The following is a 20,420-nucleotide window of genomic DNA, read 5'->3' on the forward strand; positions in this document are numbered from 1 at the left end:
GAAAGAAAGAAAGAAAGAAAGAAAGAAAGAAAGAAAGAAAGAAAGAATATTGACTATATTTAAGTACTTAAAAATATGAAAATATTTTACATAGTTAGATGTTGGGATAATATGGCTTAGTGCAAACAATCAGGTGAGAACTTATTATTCTCAGTGAAATTAGTTGAAATAAGACTATTGATTTATTTGGGTAGCATAAAATAGATATATTAACTCAGAGTGTGGCTGTGAGACTATCTGAATGACTGATATCATGCAGGGGTCTGCAGAGCTTTGCCAGGAAGAGTTGGGCTCTGAGAATCAAAGAGGAATTGTTCTAGGCCAAGGTGGGGTGGGAAGATTATACTCCAAAGGAGGACTAGCATATTGAAGAAAAGAAAAATCCCTGTTGTAGAAATTAACATGAAACTACAGGTTCCAGAGAAAGGGGAGAAATGGCAGGAGCTGAGTCCATAGAGGAAATAAAGGGCCAATCATGCAGGGCCTTGCAAGCCATGTTTAGGATTTACGTCTTTATCCTAAGACCAAAGAGACCTAGGAACAATGACAAGTCGTTGATAGGCTGGTAAGCAAGGAGAAATGATCTAATTTACATTTTATTGTCTGATGGCTCCTATTTTCTCTATGAACTAGACGCAGTCATCCTTGGTGAGGAATCAATGAGGGCAAAGACTGAGGAGAGTGGAGAAAGTTTAAATTATCTTTTTGTCCAAATTCCTAACAAATGGTTAATATGTGGGCCCTGAGGGCAACATAGGAGGGATAGTAGGGTGTGGGTAGCCTTCCCAGTGTACCTACAGCTTGTGGGTGATATATTTAAGTCAAGATCATTACCAGCAGGTCCTGCTCTTTTTGACTGCTTACCTCAGCTCATCTCTCACTGGTAAGGTGGACCAGCTACACAGCCATGTCTGTCATCTGTTCACTCTGGCCTCTGTTGCAGTCACTTCTTTCCTTGCCAAGCTGGCTCCATGGCAGCCTACTTGACTTTCAGCCCAGATGCCTCTGAGACCCCCTTTTGGAGGCCACTGGAACCTCTGGGCCTCATTCATAAGGGCAATAAGCAGGGCTCAGAAAAATTTATCAAGACTTTGCCAGTTCATACTATGCAGAACTACCAAGTTTAGTCAGAAGTGGCCATGCCCAGAATATAGATGGGATTTGGAGCCTAGGTCCCTCTTTCCTTATGTTCTCCCAGTACCTATTATATTACAGGCTTTCCAGATAAAGTTTGGAAAGAAAAGTTTAGGACACACATGTAGAACTATTTTTCTATACCCCCATCTCATTTCAGCCTTTTCCTTCTTAAAATTTCTGAGGCTTATATGTCCTTCCTTTTCTAGGCATTAAGTCTCCAGTCTAGGCCTGGGGGAAGAGAGGTTCCCAATGAACAAAATTTAAGAATGGAAATATATCAATATCTTCTTTGAAAAATACTATCCCTATTACATTGAGCCAGTGCCACTAAATGAAAAATACGTGAATGTAACACACACTTAATTAATGTAGCTTCATAAATGCTTAGTAACCATGACCATTATTATTATTGGTACTGCTGTTATTGCTGTAGGTTTAGGCAACAAACAGAGCCCAGACTCTAAGAATTCAGTACAAATGCAGAGCACCCAGGTGCTAGGAACCCAGCCAGGCAATCAGAATCTTAAATCCACAAAGTTGCTTGGAACCGGCAGGTCAATCTGCTGATGAGCAGAGTTAGAATTTGTTTGTTATGTTTTATGTGTTCTGGGGTGTGAGGGCAGCAAAAGCTGGAGTTGTGTTACTGCTGGGGAAAACCAGACTTCTACAAGTACTAATCTATCCAAAATTAGAGCAAAAACAAGAGAGCAATTGTTCCGGAGAGTTTTTGTGTTGAAAAATTTTTTTTAAAAATTAATCTTTTATTAACTCAATTTTCTCTTGCTTTTACCTTCTGTTAATTTGTGTGAAAATACAACTGCTTTGTTAGCGGAATTTTCTTTGCGATTCAGATTCAGTGCTGCATATATCTTCTCTCCAATTATCTTGTCTACTTTGGTTTGCTTGATAGATTTTCTCTACCAGACTGTTTATATCTCTTGAAAAATCTCCCTGATATCAGTTATATTTGTGTGATATACATACGCATGATCATTATAATTAAATATAATATGGTACGGGCGCCTGGGTGGCTCAGTTGGTTAAGCGACTGCCTTCGGCTCAGGTCATGATCCTGGAGTCCTGGGATTGAGTCCCGCATCGGGCTCCCTGCTCGGCAGGGAGTCTGCTTCTCCTTCTGACCCTCCTCCCTCTCATGCTCTCTGTCTCTCATTCTCTCTCTCTCAAATAAATAAATAAAATCTTTAAAAATATATATATATATATAATATGGTAGAAGAAAAGGTAACTGTAATTTTTTTTAATGGAGGGAAAAAGTTCTTTCCAGGTCTATGCTATGGACAAATCCCCTATCTTCAATTGAAAACAATTTCCACACTGCTAGAACTTTTTCTGAATTCACATCTTCTAGATGTGAATTGTAGAGACAATCTTCTTTGGGAGAACATTTTCCCCTTTTTTTCTCTACACCTTGTCTATTTTGAGGTGGTGCCCTGTGTGGGTTCTACCTGGACCCTAGCCCTTTAAATGCAGGCTTCTCTTTTATGCATCATGACCTAAGTGAGAAAGCCCATGATGGAACTTGTTCCATACATTCTCCCAGGTAACTTCCTACCTACTTGCTGGACCAGTTGTTCCCTGTCTACCGGGCTCTAGGCTCTAGACATTTCAACTTTTCTACTTGACTCATGACATCTGTTATTAGGCAGAATTCTAAGATGACCCCATGATTCCTGCCCCCCGCCCCTTTGAGTATGTATGCAGCCCTGGCCAACAACTGGATTGCAGCCTGCTGAGACCCTTCTCAGAGGACCGATTAGGACATGCTCAGACTCCTGACTCATGTAAACTGTGAGATAACAGATACATGTTGTTGAAAGACACTGTTTTTTGTGATTTGTTATACAGAGGCAGAAAATGAATACAATGTCCAGTGTTCCCATGGTTTGGGAGAAAAGGAGACTGTCTCCATCTTCTCTGGCCCCGAAGGAACTTCCCTGATCAGCACTCATCCCTTGCTCTCATTAAGATTATAGACGTGGTTGAGAGTGAAAATTTTCTCCTTTGAAAATTATCTCTTTTATCCCATATCCCCAAGCCCAGCTCAGTTAATGCACTTATGCATTATCTGCAATACCATTTCCCCCCAAAATAATAGTTTTTATTTTAATAGGTATTAACTAAGTTGTAAAGCTAAAGCTCTAAAAGTGAAATCTTACGACATAAGCCAGAGGGTGGGAGACTATATTAGGGATCATATGAACCTGAAGTTCTTAAATTTTTTGATGTTTTCTCCCATATCTAGCTTTTTCTTAAAGTTAACAGAGTTGATTTTTAAGATCATGCCACTTCGTTGCTTAAGAACATCTTCTATCTTGTCACTGTAAAAGAATATCCAAATGCCTTAGCATGTCCAACAAAATCCTTGATAACCTGGCTCTAATTTTCTATTTATTTACCTCTACCCAAATATACCATGCACTCCTAAGTTGTTCTTAAAGCTCATGGTCCTTGATTCATAGAATACTCTTCTGTTACCTTGGCATCCTTCCCATCTAATTTGCCTGGTATACTTGAACTCTTGTGAGGAATTTGGCTAAGGGTGACTTCCTTTATGAAGCTTTCTCTGATGATTCTTTCCAACAGGTCTTTCATCCATGTGCCCCCCTAAGCTCTTCACACATCTCTGCTATTAGATATTTTATACAGAAGTATTTGTTTAGATGTCTGTGGGCTCCCTAAATGCAGGGATCATGTCTCAAATAAGAAGTATGTATCTCCAGTGCCTAGCACAGTACTGACTTACAATAGATGCTCAATAAATGGTAAATGATTTAACAACTGAATATTTGCTTTGTTGGAGTTCTACTATCTACTATGTACCTTATTTCTATCTACATAATAAGACTAGACCAGCTTTTCTTTAAACTACATTGCTTTCTTCTGAGCCATGGAGCCCACCTTTCATTGGTTATTTTATAAAATGCCTCAGAGAGAAATGTCATTTTTAATGTAAATTTTTGTTACATAATTGATCTGATTTCACAGATGAAAAGATAGCAGTTATTTACATTGAGAGACTATTCAGTTTTCTTATATAATTATAAAGTAGTTGACCCAGCATTGCCAAAAATCATTTATATCACTCTAGAAAGCAATGTATCTGACAATGTGCACTAATTTATCATTTCCTTCCCCTTTTTATTTTAGTAGACCAATGTCCAAGGCTTCATTTTAAAAATAACAGTAATAACTTTAGTGATCCCTCTTCTTTCACAAGGTCAAAACCAGGCATAGCATGACTCTTTTTTCCCTTACTGATTTTTCCCTCACCTCTGCTTGTCCTAGTTTCTTCATTAGCCACGTGTGAGGTTGAGAATATTTTATTAGGACCTGGAGGCTTGAGAATTAGAACTTTCAACATATTAGTGATGATCAGAATCCAATGTGCAGAATGAATACCTCTGACAAGCAGTTCACAGGATCTAGAGGGAACTCTTATTTGTGTATGTATATGGGTTTTCCATAGCATAGTTCTTCTTACTTCGAAAAACTAATATAGTGGAAAGTAAATATGCTGCAAAGAATCAACATTTCTTCCAGAGCCAAAGATGTAATTTTTATATTATCTACCCTTTCAGATCTGAAACAGGCCTATTGTATGTCTATGTTCTTTGTATTGGCACAGAGTCTGTGTTCTTTTTATTAACTCTGATAAGCAAGAGTTGACTATGTAAAGCTAATAATAGATTTCAGAATTCCTTCTGGAAAGCACATAGCACACGTGAAAGGAAGCATTATTAATCAAACAAATCTTTCAGTTCATAAAGATTAGGATTTTGACAAGCTGTTGTCTTAGATGAAGGACTTAGATTATATATTACATAATTTCAAAGTATTTTGTATTTCTTCTTGATTTGAGTATCCAGTAAATAGTATTCATCTTTGTATCAATGTAAAGGAGACCTTCAGCTCTGTTTTAGTCTCCTAGCCCACTGATGTGCTGTAGGCCATTAATTTGCAACTGGGTTTTGTTTCTACTATTAATTATAATCCTCTGGAACAGGGTAACATTACAAAAAATAATATGTCAAATTCTCTAAGCTAAGTAGTTTGCTACTTACTAGAAATATATTTGTTCTCTGAAGTTGCCATATAGATAATTAAAAATAGAATATCACATTCAAAATAAACCTGGACCATTTCCCCATACCTCATATTTGTTATGTTCCCTTTTAGGCAATTATTAGCTGTTTTTCAAAATAATCTTAAATATATTTATCTAAAACCAGATCTTTGTGATTTGATAAGAACCCATGTCATGTGTTCATTATACTATCTTTTTAAAAAATTTTTTGTTATGTTAATCACCATACATTACATCATTAGTTTTTGATGTAGTGCCCACGATTCATTGTTTGTTCATAACACCCAGTGCTCCATGCAGAGCGTGCCCTTTTAATACCCATCACCAGGCTAACCCATCCTCCCACCCCCCCTCCCCTCTAGAACCCTCAGTTTGTTTTTCAGAGTCCATCATCTCTCATGGTTCGTCTCCCCCTCCTAATTCCCCCCCTTCATTCTTCCCCTCCTGCTATCTTCTTTTTTTTTTTTTTTCTTAACATATATTGCATTATTTGTTTCAGAGGTACAGATCTGTGATTCAACAGTCTTGCACAATTCACAGCACTCACCATAGCACATATCCTCCCCAGTGTCTATCACCCAGCCACCCCATCCCTCCCACCCCACCCCCCACTCCAGCAACCCTCAGTTTGTTTCCTGAGATTAAGAATTCCTCATATCGGGGCGCCTGGGTGGCTCAGATGGTTAAGCGTCTGCCTTCGGCTCAGGTCATGATCCCAGGGTCCTGGGATCGAGTCCCACATCGGGCTCCCTGCTCCTTGGGAGCCTGCTTCTCCCTCTGCCTCTCTCTCTCTCTCTCTGTCTCTCATGAATAAATAAATAAAATATTAAAAAAAAAAGAATTCCTCATATCAGTGAGGTCATATGATACATGTCTTTCTCTGATTGACTTATTTTGCTCAGCATAAGACCCTCCAGTTCCATCCACATCCTTGCAAATGGCAAGATCTCATTCCTTTGATGGCTGCATAATATTCCATTGTATATATATACCACATCTTTATCCATTCATCTGCCGATGGACATCTTGGCTCTTTCCACAGTTTGGCTATTGTGGACATTGCTGCTATAAACATCAGGGTGTACGTACCCCTTCAGATCCCTACATTTGTATCTTTGGGGTAAATACCCAGTAGTGCAATTGCTGGGTCATAGGGTAGCTCTATTTTCAACTTTTTGAGGAGCCTCCATACTGTTTTCCAGAGTGGTTGCACAAGCTTGCATTCCCACCAACAGTGTAGGAGGGTTCCCCTTTCTCTGCATTCTCGCCAACATCTGTCATTTCCTGACTTGTTAATTTTAGCCATTCTGACTGGTGTGAGGTGGTATCTCATTGAAGTTTTGATTTGGATTTCCCTGATGCCGAGCGATGTTGAGCACTTTTTCATGTGTCTGATGGCCATTTGGATGTCTTCTTTGGGAAAATGTCTGTTCATGTCTTCTGCCCATTTCTTCATTGGATTCCTTGTTCTTTGGGTGTTGAGTTTGATAAGTTCTTTATAGATTTTGGATACTAGCCCTTTATCTGATATGTCATTTGAAAATATCTTCTCCCATTCTGTCGGTTGTCTTTTGGTTTTGTTGACTGTTTCTTTTGCTGTGCAAAAGCTTTTTATCTTGATGAAGTCCCAATAGTTCATTTTTGCTTTTGTTTCCCTTGCCTTTGGCAATGCATCTAGGAAGAAGTTGCTGCGGCTGAGGTCAGAGAGGTTGCTGCCTGTGTTCTCCTCTAGGATTTTGATGGACTCCTGTCTCACATTTATGTCTTTCAACCATTTTGAGTCTATTTTTGTGTGTGGTGTAAGGAAATGGTCCAGTTTCATTCTTCTGCACGTGGCTGTCCAATTTTCCCAACACCATTTGTTGAAGAGACTGTCTTTTTTCCATTGGACATTCTTTCCTGCTTTGTTGAAGATGAGTTGACCATAGAGTTGAGGGTCCATTTCTGGGCTCTCTATTCTGTTCCATTGATCTATGTGTCTGTTTTTGTGCCAGTACCATACTGTCTTGATGATGACAGCTTTGTAATAGAGCTGGAAGTCCGGAATTTGATGCCGCCAGCTTTGCTTTTCTTTTTCAACATTCCTCTGGCTATGCGGGGTCTTTTCTGATTCCATACAAATTTTAGGATTATTTGTTCCATTTCTTTGAAAAAAGTGGATGGTATTTTGATGGGGACTGCATTGAATGTGTAGATTGCTCTAGGTAGCATTGACATCTTCACAATATTTGTTCTTCCAATCCATGAGCATGGAACGTTTTTCCATTTCTTTGGGTCTTCCTCAATTTCTTTCATGAGTATTTTATAGTTTTCTGAGTACAGATTCTTTGCCTCTTTGGTTAGATTTATTCCTAGGTATCTTACGGTTTTGGGTGCAGTTGTAAATGGGATCGACTCCTTAATTTCTCTTTCTTCTGTCTTGTTGTTGGTGTATAGGAATGCCACTGATTTCTGTGCATTGATTTTATATCCTGCCACTTTACTGAATTCCTGTAAGAGTTCTAGCAGTTTTGGGGTGGAGTCTTTGGGTTTTCCACATAAAGTATCATATCATCTGCAAAGAGTGAGAGTTTGAATTCTTTGCCGATTTGGATGCCTTTGATTTCTTTTTCTAGTCTGATTGCTGTGGCTAGCACTTCTAATACTGCGTTGAATAGCAGTGGTGATAATGGACATCCCTGCCATGTTCCTGATCTTAGAAGGAAAGCTCTCAGTTTTTCCCCATTGAGAATGATATTCACTGTGGGTTTTTCATAGATGGCTTTTATGATATTGAGGTATGTACCCTCTATCCCTATACTCTGAAGAGTTTTGATCAAGAAAGGATGCTGTACTTTGTCAAATGCTTTTTCTGCACCTATTGAGAGGATCATATGATTCTTGTTCTTTCTTTTATTGATGTATTATATCACATTGATTGATTTATGGATGTTGAACCAAACTTGCAGCCCAGGGATAAATCCCACTTGGTCATGGTGAATAATCCTTTTAATGTACTGTTGGATCCTATTGGCTAGTATTTTGGTGAGAATTTTTGCATCCATGTTCATCAGGGATATTGGTCTGTAGTTCTCCTTTTGGTTGGGGTCTTTGTCTGGTTTTGGGATCAAGGTAATGCTGGCCTCATAAAACGAGTTTGGAAGTTTTCCTTCCATTTCTATTTTTTGGAACAGTTTCAGAAGAATTGATATTAATTCTTCTTTAAATGTTTGGTAGAATTCTCCTGGGAAGCCATCTGGTCCTGGGCTTTTGTTTGTTGGGAGATTTTTGATGACTGCTTCAATTTCCTTAGTGGTTATAGGTCTGTTCAGGTTTTCTATTTCTTCCTGGTTCAGTTTTGATAGTTGATACATTTCTAGGAATGCATCCATTTCTTTCAGATTATCTAATTTGCTGGCATAGAGCTGCTCATAATATGCTTTTATAATTGTATTTCTTTGATGTTGGTTGTGATCTCTCCTCTTTCATTCATGATTTTATTTATTTGGGTCATTTCTCTTTTCTTTTTGATAAGTCTGGCCAGGGGTTTACCAATCTTGTTAATTCTTTCAAAGAACCAGCTCCTAGTTTCATTGATCTGTTCTACTGTTCTTTTGGTTTCTATTTCATTGATTTCTGCTCTGATCTTTATTATTTCTCTTCTCCTGCTGGGTTTAGCCTTTATTTGCTGTTCTTTCTCCAGCTCCTTTGGGTGTACGGTTAGGTTGTGTATTTGAGACCTTTCTTGTTTCTTGAGAAAGGCTTGTATTGCTATATACTTTCCTCTTAGGACTGCCTTTGCTGCATCCCAAAGATTTTGAATAGTTGTGTTTTCATTTTCATTGGTTTCCATGCATTTTTTAAATTCTTCTTTAATTTCCTGGTTGACCCATTCATTCTTTAGTAGGATGCTCTTTAGCCTCCATGTATTTGAGTTCTTTCTGACTTTCCTCTTGTGATTGAGTTCTAGTTTCAAAGCATTGTGGTCTGAAAATAGTCAGGGAATGATCTCAGTCTTTTGGTACCAGTTGAGACCTGATTTGTAACCTAGGATATGATCTATTCTGGAGAATGTTCCATGGGCAGTAGAGAAGAATGTGTATTCCGTTGCTTTGAGATGGAATGTTCTGAATATGTCTGTGAAGTCCATCTGGTCCAGTGTGTCATTTAAAGCCTTTTTTTCCTCATTGATCTTTTGCTTAGATGATCTGTCCATTTCAGTAGGGGGCTGTTAAAGTCCCCCACTATTATTGTATTGTTGTCGATGTGTTTCTTTGCTTTTGTTATTAACTGCCTTATATAATTGGCTGCTCCCATGTTAGGGGCATAGATATTTACAGTTGTTAGATCTTCTTGTTGGATAGACCCTTTAAGTAGGATATAGTGTCCTTCCTCATCTCTTATTACAGTCTTTGGTTTAAAATCTAATTGGTCTGATATGAGGATTGCCATCCCAGCTTTCTTTTGGTGTCCATTAGCATGGTAAATGGTTTCTACCCCCTCACTTTCAATCTGGGGGTGTCTTTGGGTCTAAAATGAGTCTCTTGAAGACAGCATATCGATGGGTCTTGTTTTTTTCTCCAGTCTGATAGCCTGTGTCTTTTGATTGGGGCATTTAGCCCATTTACATTCAGGGTAACTATTGAAAGATATGAACTTAGTGCCATTGTATTGCCTATAAGGTGACTGTTACTGTATATTGTCTGTGTTCCTTTCTGGTCTGTGTTGCTCTTAGGCTCTCTGTTTGCTTAGAGGACCCCTTTCAAGATTTCTTGTAGGGCTGGTTTTGTGTTTGCAAATTCCTTTAGTTTTTGTTTGTCCTGGAAGCTTTTTATCTCTCCTTCTATTTTCAATGACAGCCTAGCTGGATAGAGTATTCTTGGCTGCATATTTTTCTCATTTAGTGCTCTGAATATATCAGAGGCCTTTCTGGCCTGCCAGATCTCTGTGGATAGGTCTGCTGCCAATCTAATGTTTCTACCATTGTAGGTTACAGATCTCTTCTCCCGAGCTGCTTTCAGGATTTTCTCTTTGTCTCTGAGACTCATAAGTTTTAATATTAGATGTCGGGGTGTTGACCTATTTTTATTGATTTTGAGAGGGGTTCTCTGTGCTTCCTGGATTTTAATGCCTGTTTCCTTGCCCAAATTAGGGAAGTTCTCTGCTATAATTTGCTCCAATATACCTTCTGCCCCTCTCTCTCTTTCTTCTTCTTCTGGGATCCCAATTATTCTAAAGTTGTTTCATCTTATGGTATCGCTTATCTCTCGAATTCTGCCCTCGTGATCCAGTAGTTGTTTATCTCTCCTTTTCTTAGCTTCTGTATTCTCCATCATTTGGTCTTCTATATCACTGATTCTCTCTTCTGCCTCATTTATCCTAGCAGTTAGTTCCCCCATTTTTGATTGCACCTCATTAATAGCCTTTTTGATTTCAACTTGGTTAGATTTTAGTTCTTTTATTTCTCCAGAAAGGGTTTCTCCTGAGACAGGAGAGTCTCCCCAGATCTGCCGCTTGTTGGGTCCGTGCTGGAGGAGCAGTGGCCCGACTGTGCCACAGATCACGGTTTATGGGAACCCTGAGCTGAGAGCCCGGACCTCGGCTCCGTCTCTGCAGCCAGCTTCCCTGCTCCAATACCTGGGAGCTCTGCTGCACTCAGGCACCCCCCGTCTTTCTGTGACCGCGACGGTCCTGAGACCACACTGTCGCACAAGGTTTCCACCCCCGCTTAGCCACTGGAGCAACGTCCCTCAGCGGAGCCGACTTCTAAAAGTTCCGATTTTGTGCTCTCTTGCTCTATCACTTGCTAGAAGTGGCCATTGGAGGCCCCCTCCCCTGCCGTCTATCCTCCCGAATATCGCCTCGGATTCACTTCTCCGCACATCCTACCTTCCAGAAAGTGGTCGCTTTTCTGTTCAGAGAGTTGTTGCTGTTCTTTTCTTCGATCTCCTGTTGAGTTTGTAGGTTTTCAGAATGGTTTGATCCCTATCCAGCTGAATTCCTGAGGCCAGGTGAAATCCAGGTCTCCTACTCCTCTGCCATCTTGCTCCGCTCCCTCATTATACACTATCTTAGCAACCTCAAGCATATGAGCAATTATGGTTGAGGCCTTAATTATTGGTTGTTTATATATAAAATGTAAAATTACATATAAACACCCAACAAAAATTAGTTTTATTATCAAATTTATGAATAATACTAGATAAAGTTCATTTACTCATTTAACAAATACTCATTTAGCACTTACAACGTACTATGCCCAGTCAAGATACTGGGTTTATAACAGTGGAAAATATGGTCTCTTCTCTGAAAACCTTTATGGTATGCAAGTAACTAAAGTATAATGTTATTATATTAATATAATATAATATAAACTTAGGAGCACATAAATCTGCCTAAGACTGTTAGAGATGGTTTCACAGAACACATAATACTTATCTTATGACTTGAAGAATTTATCAAATGGATTTTGAGGGAACATGGTGAAGAAGGAAAGGAATAAAGAAAGAGGTAGAGAAAGCAGAATATTTAGAACCAGAGAAATTTGGACCTAGATCCTTGTTTTGCCACTTTCTATGATCTTTAGGCAAATGATAACCTTTCAGAGGTTCATATTATTTCTTTTGAGATAATATAGATGACCATACTTAGCATAGGACTTTGCACATGATAGGGACTCAATAAATATTGTCCCTTTGCACCTACTATGAACTTCTTGTAGGTAGATAGTATCAACATTTTAAAGATGAGGAAAGTAGGTTCATAATGGTTAAGGAAACTTGCTTAAGATCACACAACTAAGTAAGTTAGTGGCAGAACCAGGATTAGAACCTGTATCTTCTGACAAAACTTTTCCCACTATGCTGCAAGAAGGATTCCAGGCTTTTCCCATGCATTTAACTATTTATTTGGCCAATAAACATTTCTTAAGTGTCTATTAAGTGTCAGGCATGTTATTATACCCAGATGAATCAGTGGGGAACAAATAGACAAAGTCTGCCTTCATTGAGCTGAGATTCCATCAGAGAAGGCAGACTTTATACCAGCAATTTCAATAAATTCTAATGAATGTAATGTTGATCACATTTAGGTGCTCAGGGAAAGTGTGTGGCAAGAAGACTTATTCTAATTGAGGTAGTTTGGGAAGTCCTATAAAGGGGGAGTAGTATTTCTGTCAGGACCTAAAAATGATCAGGAGTTATCTGGACAGGCGGGAGAGATTTTTTCCAAACAGTGGAAGGTTTGGCAAAGATTAAATGAGAATATGGTATGTTCAAGGAATTGAAACTGATCCAGGATAGCAGGATCAGAGAGCATGAATAAAAGAGTGGCAAGAGGTGACTCTACAGAGATTGACAGAAACAAAGTTGTAGAGGGCTGTACAAGCCATCTTAAAGAGCCTAGATTTTATTCTAAGGGTAAAAGGTGTTGTGATTTCTATACTGCATAAAAAGCCTGACCAGAGGAGAAAATTGGGTCTAAAATCTGACACTGCTTATCCCAGAGAGGGAATGGTTATCTTTTTCTTTTTAAAATTCATCACAAAGCCCCATACAGGTTTGCTGTGGCCATAGTGGGAAACCACCCAAGGTTTTAAGCAGCAGAATAATATCTGATTTGCATTTTTCCTTGCTCATTCTAGCTGTGCTGAGGCTTCTCTTAGAGGGAGCAAGACAGGATAAGTGGGACTTGGCATAGGTGAGTCAGTGGCAGCTTAGATCAGAGCTGTAGCTCTGGGGAAGAAGAGAAGTGAGAGATGTTTAAGACAGAATTTACAGGACTTATGATTGACTATGGATCTAGAGGGCAAGGAGACAGGGATGTTCCTCACTCTCCTGGCTTGAGTGGAAAACCATAGGAACCCTAGGTACAATATCTAAGACTTCAGTGTTGAGAAAAAGCTATTGGAGTTAATCAGTGGTGGGAAGGTGCCCAAATCAGCTGAAATAGAGGACACAATAAAAGCATTTAAAAGTCCTTTGGGGCCAGGAGGCATGGCATTACACTTAAAGTAATGTTTCTTTTTCTTTCTTTGTTGGAAAACCTGCATCCCTTTGATACTTTCATTTACTTCCTAGACCGTTGTATATTTCCATTTGGCTAAATTCGTTCTACAGGGACATTAACTGTTACCTGACTTTAGTTTTAATTTAAAAGGGGAAAAAACTGTAATTATGAAGAAGATTGGGCATGTGGGCACCTGATTCATTTCCCTGGGTGGCATCATGACTCACCCTCATTAAAGTAGTTTTGCAGTGCAATGCCTGATGCCTTACCAGTTTTGAATTTTCTCTGCCCTGTATGAACAATAAGATAAGTTTCTCTCATGGGTCATTCAGTGCTCTTCATCTCTACTATGAGTCAGATGTTTTGCGTTTCAAAACATTATCCTGCCTACAATTTTCCTCTTTATAAATTATGCAGAAAACTTCTACCAACAACAGATTCTCATTTACTGACATTTTAGATTTGTATCTATAAAAACATGTTCTAGTTGTTATGCTATAACTTAGTGAGCAGTTTTATGGTCAACAGTAAGGTACCATTCTATTCGTTTTATCATCACTGTCTAAATATTAAGATGCCTCATTAGATCAAAACACAAGCATCTGTAAGTAAACTCAAATACTGATGATTAAGTCACATGAAAAGCCTTGCCTTCATCCTGTGTCTTCATCTAGTTACAGAAGATTTCCTCTCTTTCACATTCGACCTCTCAGAAAGAGTTGTCTACACTTCCTGGATTCACTTTCTCATCTCTCAGTGAGTCTTCAAACACTGCTCCACTTTTGCACTGAAATCTGTTAGGTCCCCCAGGATTGTCTCTTCCTATATATAATGGACAAAGCCTTTATCTTATTTGACCAATCTGCTTCACTTAGCTTGTGAAACACTCTCTGCATGTTACTCTGTGATACCACACTCTCCTGGTCTTCCTTCTACTGCTCTAGTTTCCATCTTGCTCTCCCTTTGTAAGTACCCCTATCTCCACCCACTCATACAATACTATTTTTCAGGGTTCTAGATTAGTTTCTCTTCCCTTATTCTACAAACTGCCTCTGGATGATCTCAGCCACTTACATGGCTTTATTGCTCAATCATATGCTGATGTTCCTCATAGTCTTATCTCCAGCCCAAACTTGAGTTCCAAACCTCTAAATTCATCTTTCTCCTTGACCCCTGCACTTAAATGTTCCACAGATACTTCAAAGTCAACCTCTCTGTGTTAGTTTCCCAGGGCTGCTGCAAAACAGCATCACAAACTGGGTGGCTTAAAACAATAGAACTTTATTTTCTCATGGTTCTGAATCCTAGAGGTTTGAAATGAAGTTGTTGGCAGGGTCATGCTACCTCTGAAGGCTCTAAGGAAGATCCTTCGTTTCCTCTGCAGCTTCCGGGTGTTGCTTGGCTTGTGGGAGCATGACGCGTCTCTGGCCTCATCTCCTCATGGCCTTGCCTGTGTCTACGCCTTTTCCTCTTCTTGTGAACACACCAGTCATTGAATTGGGGGCCCACCCTAAGTGTCTTTATTTATTTGTTTTGTTTGTATTGTATCATAAGCTTCATGATTACAGAAATTATGCCTTTCCACTGTAATCTCTGGTACCTAGTACAGTGTCAGTAAATGAATTTTTGCCTAATAAATATTTATTAAAGAGTAGTGTGAAGGAAAGAGGTAAAGCAATTAATCAACAATTAATCAGCAAGAACTAATCCAATAAAAATATAAGCAAGCCAAAATAAGTTTAGGTGTGAATTTTTAAAATGTTCCAAATGTAATTTTTTCTAGTCAGTGTACTAACAAATACATTAAGAATTAGTCAAACTTTATTTTAAGCTCACTCAAAACTTTCTTCTATAGTCTAGCAAAAATCCTGTGGTTCCCACAGATGCTGGAAAATACAATTATATTTCCCATTGCCTGTTTTTATAACTTAATCCTTTCACCCTTCTTTATTAATGAAAAACTATCATAGGATGTGATATTGTTTCCTAAATATTTCTTGAACACATCTCCAAGAAGGACAGGGTTAAGCAATCACTAGCAGTCTAATTATAAAAAAAAGGAAAATTAAAAGAAAGACAAAAACTATTTATATCTTAACAAAATGTCTCCAGACATCAGCCTGAAAGAATGAAAGAAAGCACTATTTGTAATTTATATCTGCTTACTTTTAAAACATTTAGGCCTCCATACGTATATAACTAGTATAAGCACTGCCTGAATATTTAGGCAACCTAGAAGTTGAAAGGGGTCAGACATGCAGGGTTATATCTACTTTGCCTACATTAATAAATTTTCTCCCATGGGAGAATCTGTGGTAGACCCCTGTGCTTGTAATTATTGAAAATGCCCTAGGTTCAACTAAATCAGACTATGTCATATAGATATTGATGAGAAGAAAAATGGGAAGTGCCTCACTCTTCCACAACATTCATTATGTAGGCAAATAAGGATTACTCTAGGGAGTTAATTGTATTCTTTACAAGAAGGCAAGTCCTCAAAAGAAATTCTGTCTTGGTATTTTGCTCTACTTTGCTTTAGTGCTACTTGATGTTATTAAATTCACACAACTTTCAGAGCACATAATTATAATATTCACTAATTAAACAGAACAAGTCAACCAAATGAGATTTAGTTAGGAAAATGTCTTGGCATAACCCAGTGGGTGTGCTTAGATTTATTGTCACCAAATTATCCTAAGTAGACACTAGCATTCACAGCTTAGTATTTATTATTCTTCTTCTATTTTTACTTCATTTTGACAAATTCAAAGCAGAGGATTCTAGATTTACCGTATTATGTGGGGGCCTCTAGCTACACTTATGTAACCACTTCTAAGGCCTTATGTAGCAACTTTCTTCACTCAACAAGATTCATTTTTGAATTCTGAGTAATTTTAGAGTAGTTAAAATGGTTTCCTTCATTTTAACAATAAAAGCTGTCATTTTCAATTAGATTTTTATAGGTAAAATGATCACTATTATTACTAAGAAATGTTCTACATATTTTGCATATATTAACTATTTAATCCTTAAACCAGTAGTATCTAGGTAGATACTATTGTCACCTGTGATTTACAGATGGGGAACTAAAGCACAGAGCCTTTAACTGACTTGCCTACATTTATATAGCTAGAAAAGAGTGGAGCAAGGATTTGCTTCCATACATTCTGACTCAGGGTTTTTACTCTTGACCACCATGTTATCCTGCCTATCAATAATCTTATTATGTCATATTTGTAATATACTTTAAAAAATACATACTACTTTTGCTAATTATAATTGTTATTAATTCATGTAAACTAGATCCCTTATTTCAGCATTCTTGAGAGTTTAAGGAGATCTAGAGAAACAGACCTTTTCTTTCAGAGTACCCCAATGCTGGCAGTATTTGACTATATTTACAAAGAAGTGGCTAGTTACAGAACTACTTTTTTCCTTTATTCAGTCAGTATTATGGAGCACTCCTTTTGCTTTAGTCACTGTTAGGCACTAGGATACAGACATAAAAGTCTTAGTCCTTACCTAAAGGGAATTCAAAGTCCAAGAAGTTTTGCTTAATGGAGAGATAAAATAGTATCTTTCAGCTTGTTGCTGACAGAGTGAAGGGAAGAAATGTCTGGTACTTTAAAGAAAGGGATAAGATAATATGGCGGCTCTCTGATGAAATGCCATTGATCTATGCATCTCCCTACATTGCATATACCATCTTGATGACATGTGTCTTTTGCTTAGAGCTATCTTAATGGATTGTCACCAAGTAGACCCTAGAACTGATTCAGGTAGTTATGTGTCAGACACCATGTAGGGGTCTTTCCCATGTATTAACTCATTTAATTTAATCTATATGCTAATTCTCTCTTATAGGTGTTATCAACAATTAGTAGATGGAAAAGCAAAAAGATTAAGTGACTTTCTCTGGTCCATGGTAATGAATGATAATAATAAAAAAGGATTCAAACCTATTTTGACCAGAAATTTAGAGCTCCTGAGGGCAGACAGCTAATCTTATATACAGGCTCAAACAAACCTGCATAATGAAGGTCCAGAATCTACAAGTCTGTTCTCTTATTTAAAAAAAAAAGTGAGGGGTGCTTGGATGTCTCAGTTGGTTGATATCTGACTCTTGATTTTGGCTGAGGTCATGATCTCAGGTCACAAAATTGAGTGGAGCATCGGCGTCCCACTGGGCATGGAGCCTGTTTGAGATTCTCTCTCTCCCTCTCCCTCTGCCCCTCCCCCTGTTCACTCTCTCTCTCTAGAATAAATAAGTAAATCTTTTTAAAAAATGAAATTAAACTTAACATCTTTTTAATTTAGAAGAGGTATTTCAGTTACCATTGCTGTTTAACAAATCACCCCAAAACTAAATAGATTAAAACTACAGGAACTATTATATTATAGTTTCAGGACAGGCTTCTCTGGTTGGTATTATTTCAGAGTTCTTATGCAGTTGTAGTCAGATGGTAACTGGAGCTAACAGTGTGGGGCTGGAGAAGCTGGAAACTGGCCATGTATCTCTCTCTTTTAGGTAGTCCCTGGGCTTCTCCATGAGGTCTCCCTGCATAGGCTAGCTTGAGTTTCCGCAAGGCATGTTGGTCTCAGGGCAGTTGGACTACGTACATGGTGATGCAGGGTTCCATTGCTTGTGTTCCAGATGCAAGGTGGAGGTATTATTGCCTTTCTGATTTAACCTCAGAAGTCATACAGCATCACTTCTATCACATTCTGTTGGTTACAAGTGAGGCTCAAATCTACCCAGATTCTTTGGGAGGGGAATTAGATTCTACTTCATGGTGGGGGAGTGGCAAGATTCTAGATGAACATGTGAGGTAGGGGATATAGCTATGGTTATCTCTATAAAATACAGTCTCCCACAGTCTACCCTCTAACCCAACAATTCACACCCCTCCCACAGGCAAAAAATGCTCAACTCTTCCCAAGATCCCTCAAAAGTTGCATCCCATTGAGCATTAGTCTCAGGCTGAGGTTTATCATCTAAATTAGGTCTGGACACAGTTGAGTCTCCTTAGGTAAGATATCTTAAACGGAGCACTTAAGTACCATTCCTCTTGGTCAGAAGTCCTGTGACCTAAAGAGACAGATTATCTGCCACCCACATATCTATCATATAATGACCACACAAACACAGATTAACCACAATAGACACTTCCATTTAAAAAATATGTAAAAGTCATCAGTCCATAGAAATACTGAATTCCAGCCAGGGACATGTTGCCTGTTCTGTGAATAGGGTTCAGTTCTGCTCCCTGAGAGTTATGGCTCCTGGCTCTGCCCTCTGGGTTCTTATCCCCTCTGAGTCATTCTTTCTTTTTATAATAAGTGACCTCTGTATAAAACTAAATAATCTTCTTAATTTGATTCTTGCCTATACTAGTTCTTGGGGCCAAAGGCTTCTTACATTTTGTACAGTCCCTGTTCTTTTTATTTTTAAAATGACAATGGGTATCTGAAAAGAAATACATTTTTACTTCCATGAGACTGTTGTCAGTCTTTAGGTACTTGTAGAAACACAAAGGGAAAATGTCAATGGCAATCTACTTTATTGACCACTTTAGTTTATTAGTTTACTAGTTAGAATAACTATGCAATACTAACAGAGAAATATGTCCTTTTTTAAGGTTGTATGATATTTTCAAGGGTAGTCTTTTAGGAATTTCAGGACAATTATTATCATGGTACATTAAGAGGTGAGTTTTCTGTCAAATAAGTACTTGTAACTGACATACATGAGAGCAGACTTTTCTGATTGCTTTAAAAACTCTGTAAAAAGAAATGAAGCAGGTGTTTTAAAACTTACTCTTTTATGAAAAGGTCGTAATGTTCATACTCAAACCTTCTGTGGTTTTTTAAAAAGTCCAGTATTTAATCAACATGCTAATATTATTCCAAATAAAAAATTACTTATTGCAAATACTTTTTAAAATTGTGATCAGGCCTAATAAGCTTTATTATAGAGAAAGTGACTTGGTTTGCCCAGGATTTTCTTGGTTTCAAACTGAAAATTCTGTGTTCTTGGAATGTCACCCCAGTCACAGGTCACTTAAATACATGTTTCCATAAATACACAAAACACAAAACAAAACCAAAAATAAGACTATGAATATGACTCATAAAATTTCAAATTTAAGTTAAAGGGGCAAGAATTGAATTAATTATACTGGTTATAAGAGTATAGTGTTTGTACAAAGTCTCTTTAAAAGAAAAAATTCAGTGCTGCTTAATAATATTTTGATATAAAAATAATCAAAATTTACCTTAATAATAAAGATACTTCTGTAAAAATTCTTCATAGCCATATATACTTAGAAGATGATCTCTAGGGAATAACTAGTCATTTGTACAAAAATATAGAATTTATGCAATTAGATTATTTTATTGAACTCACCTGTTCTTACCAGGGTGAGTAGAGTAATATAAAGTCCTGAAAGGGGGGAAATGTAAATAAATATGATAATAAATAGATAGGCACAAATTACACATATATTTACATTTGTATTGATGTTAAAACAGTGTTCTCAAACTTTAATATATATACAAGTCACTTGAGTATCTTATTAAAAAATATTCTGACTTATTCAGTCGGGGCTGGGCCTGAGACTGCATTTATAACAATCTTCTGGGTGATGCTGATACTGATGGTCCATAGTTCACATTTCAAGTGGCAAGATATTAGATGCCAGGGATATTAATGACCTAATAATTTAACCTAGGAGAAATGGATAAATTCCTAAAAACACAATCTTCCAAAATGAAATTAGGAAGAAATAGGAAATTAGGAAAGACCGATTACCAGTAATGAAATTGAATTGGTAATCAAAAAAACTCCCAACAAACAAAAGTCTTGGACCAGATGGCTTCACAGGTGAAGGTAAACCAAACATTTAAAAAAGAATTAATACTGGAGCACCTGGGTAGCTCAGTTGGTTAAGCATCCGACTTTTAATTTCAGCTCAGGTCATGATCTCAGGATCATGAGCTCGAGCTCCAGCAACAGGCTCTGCTCTGGTTGAGGAGCCTGCTTGGGATTCTCTCTCTCCCTCTGCCCCTCTTCCCTGCCAGTCATACTCTTTCTTTCTGTAAAGAAAGAAAAAGAGAGAGAGAGAGAAAAGAAGGAAGGAAGGAGGGAAGGAAGGAAGGAAGGAAGGAAGGAAGGAAGGAAGGAAGGAAGGAA

General features: G+C 38.0%; 1 protein-coding gene across 5 annotated transcripts in view; it reads left to right on the plus strand.

Annotated features, from left to right (window-relative positions):
* Nucleotides 1-20,420, plus strand: part of ANKS1B (ankyrin repeat and sterile alpha motif domain containing 1B) — a 1,116,839-nt gene that overhangs the window by 486,803 nt on the left and 609,616 nt on the right. The gene's annotated exons all lie outside the window — the stretch shown is intronic.

Source organism: Neomonachus schauinslandi, chromosome 5, assembly GCF_002201575.2.
Source record: "Neomonachus schauinslandi chromosome 5, ASM220157v2, whole genome shotgun sequence".
Classification (NCBI taxonomy): domain Eukaryota; kingdom Metazoa; phylum Chordata; class Mammalia; order Carnivora; family Phocidae; genus Neomonachus; species Neomonachus schauinslandi.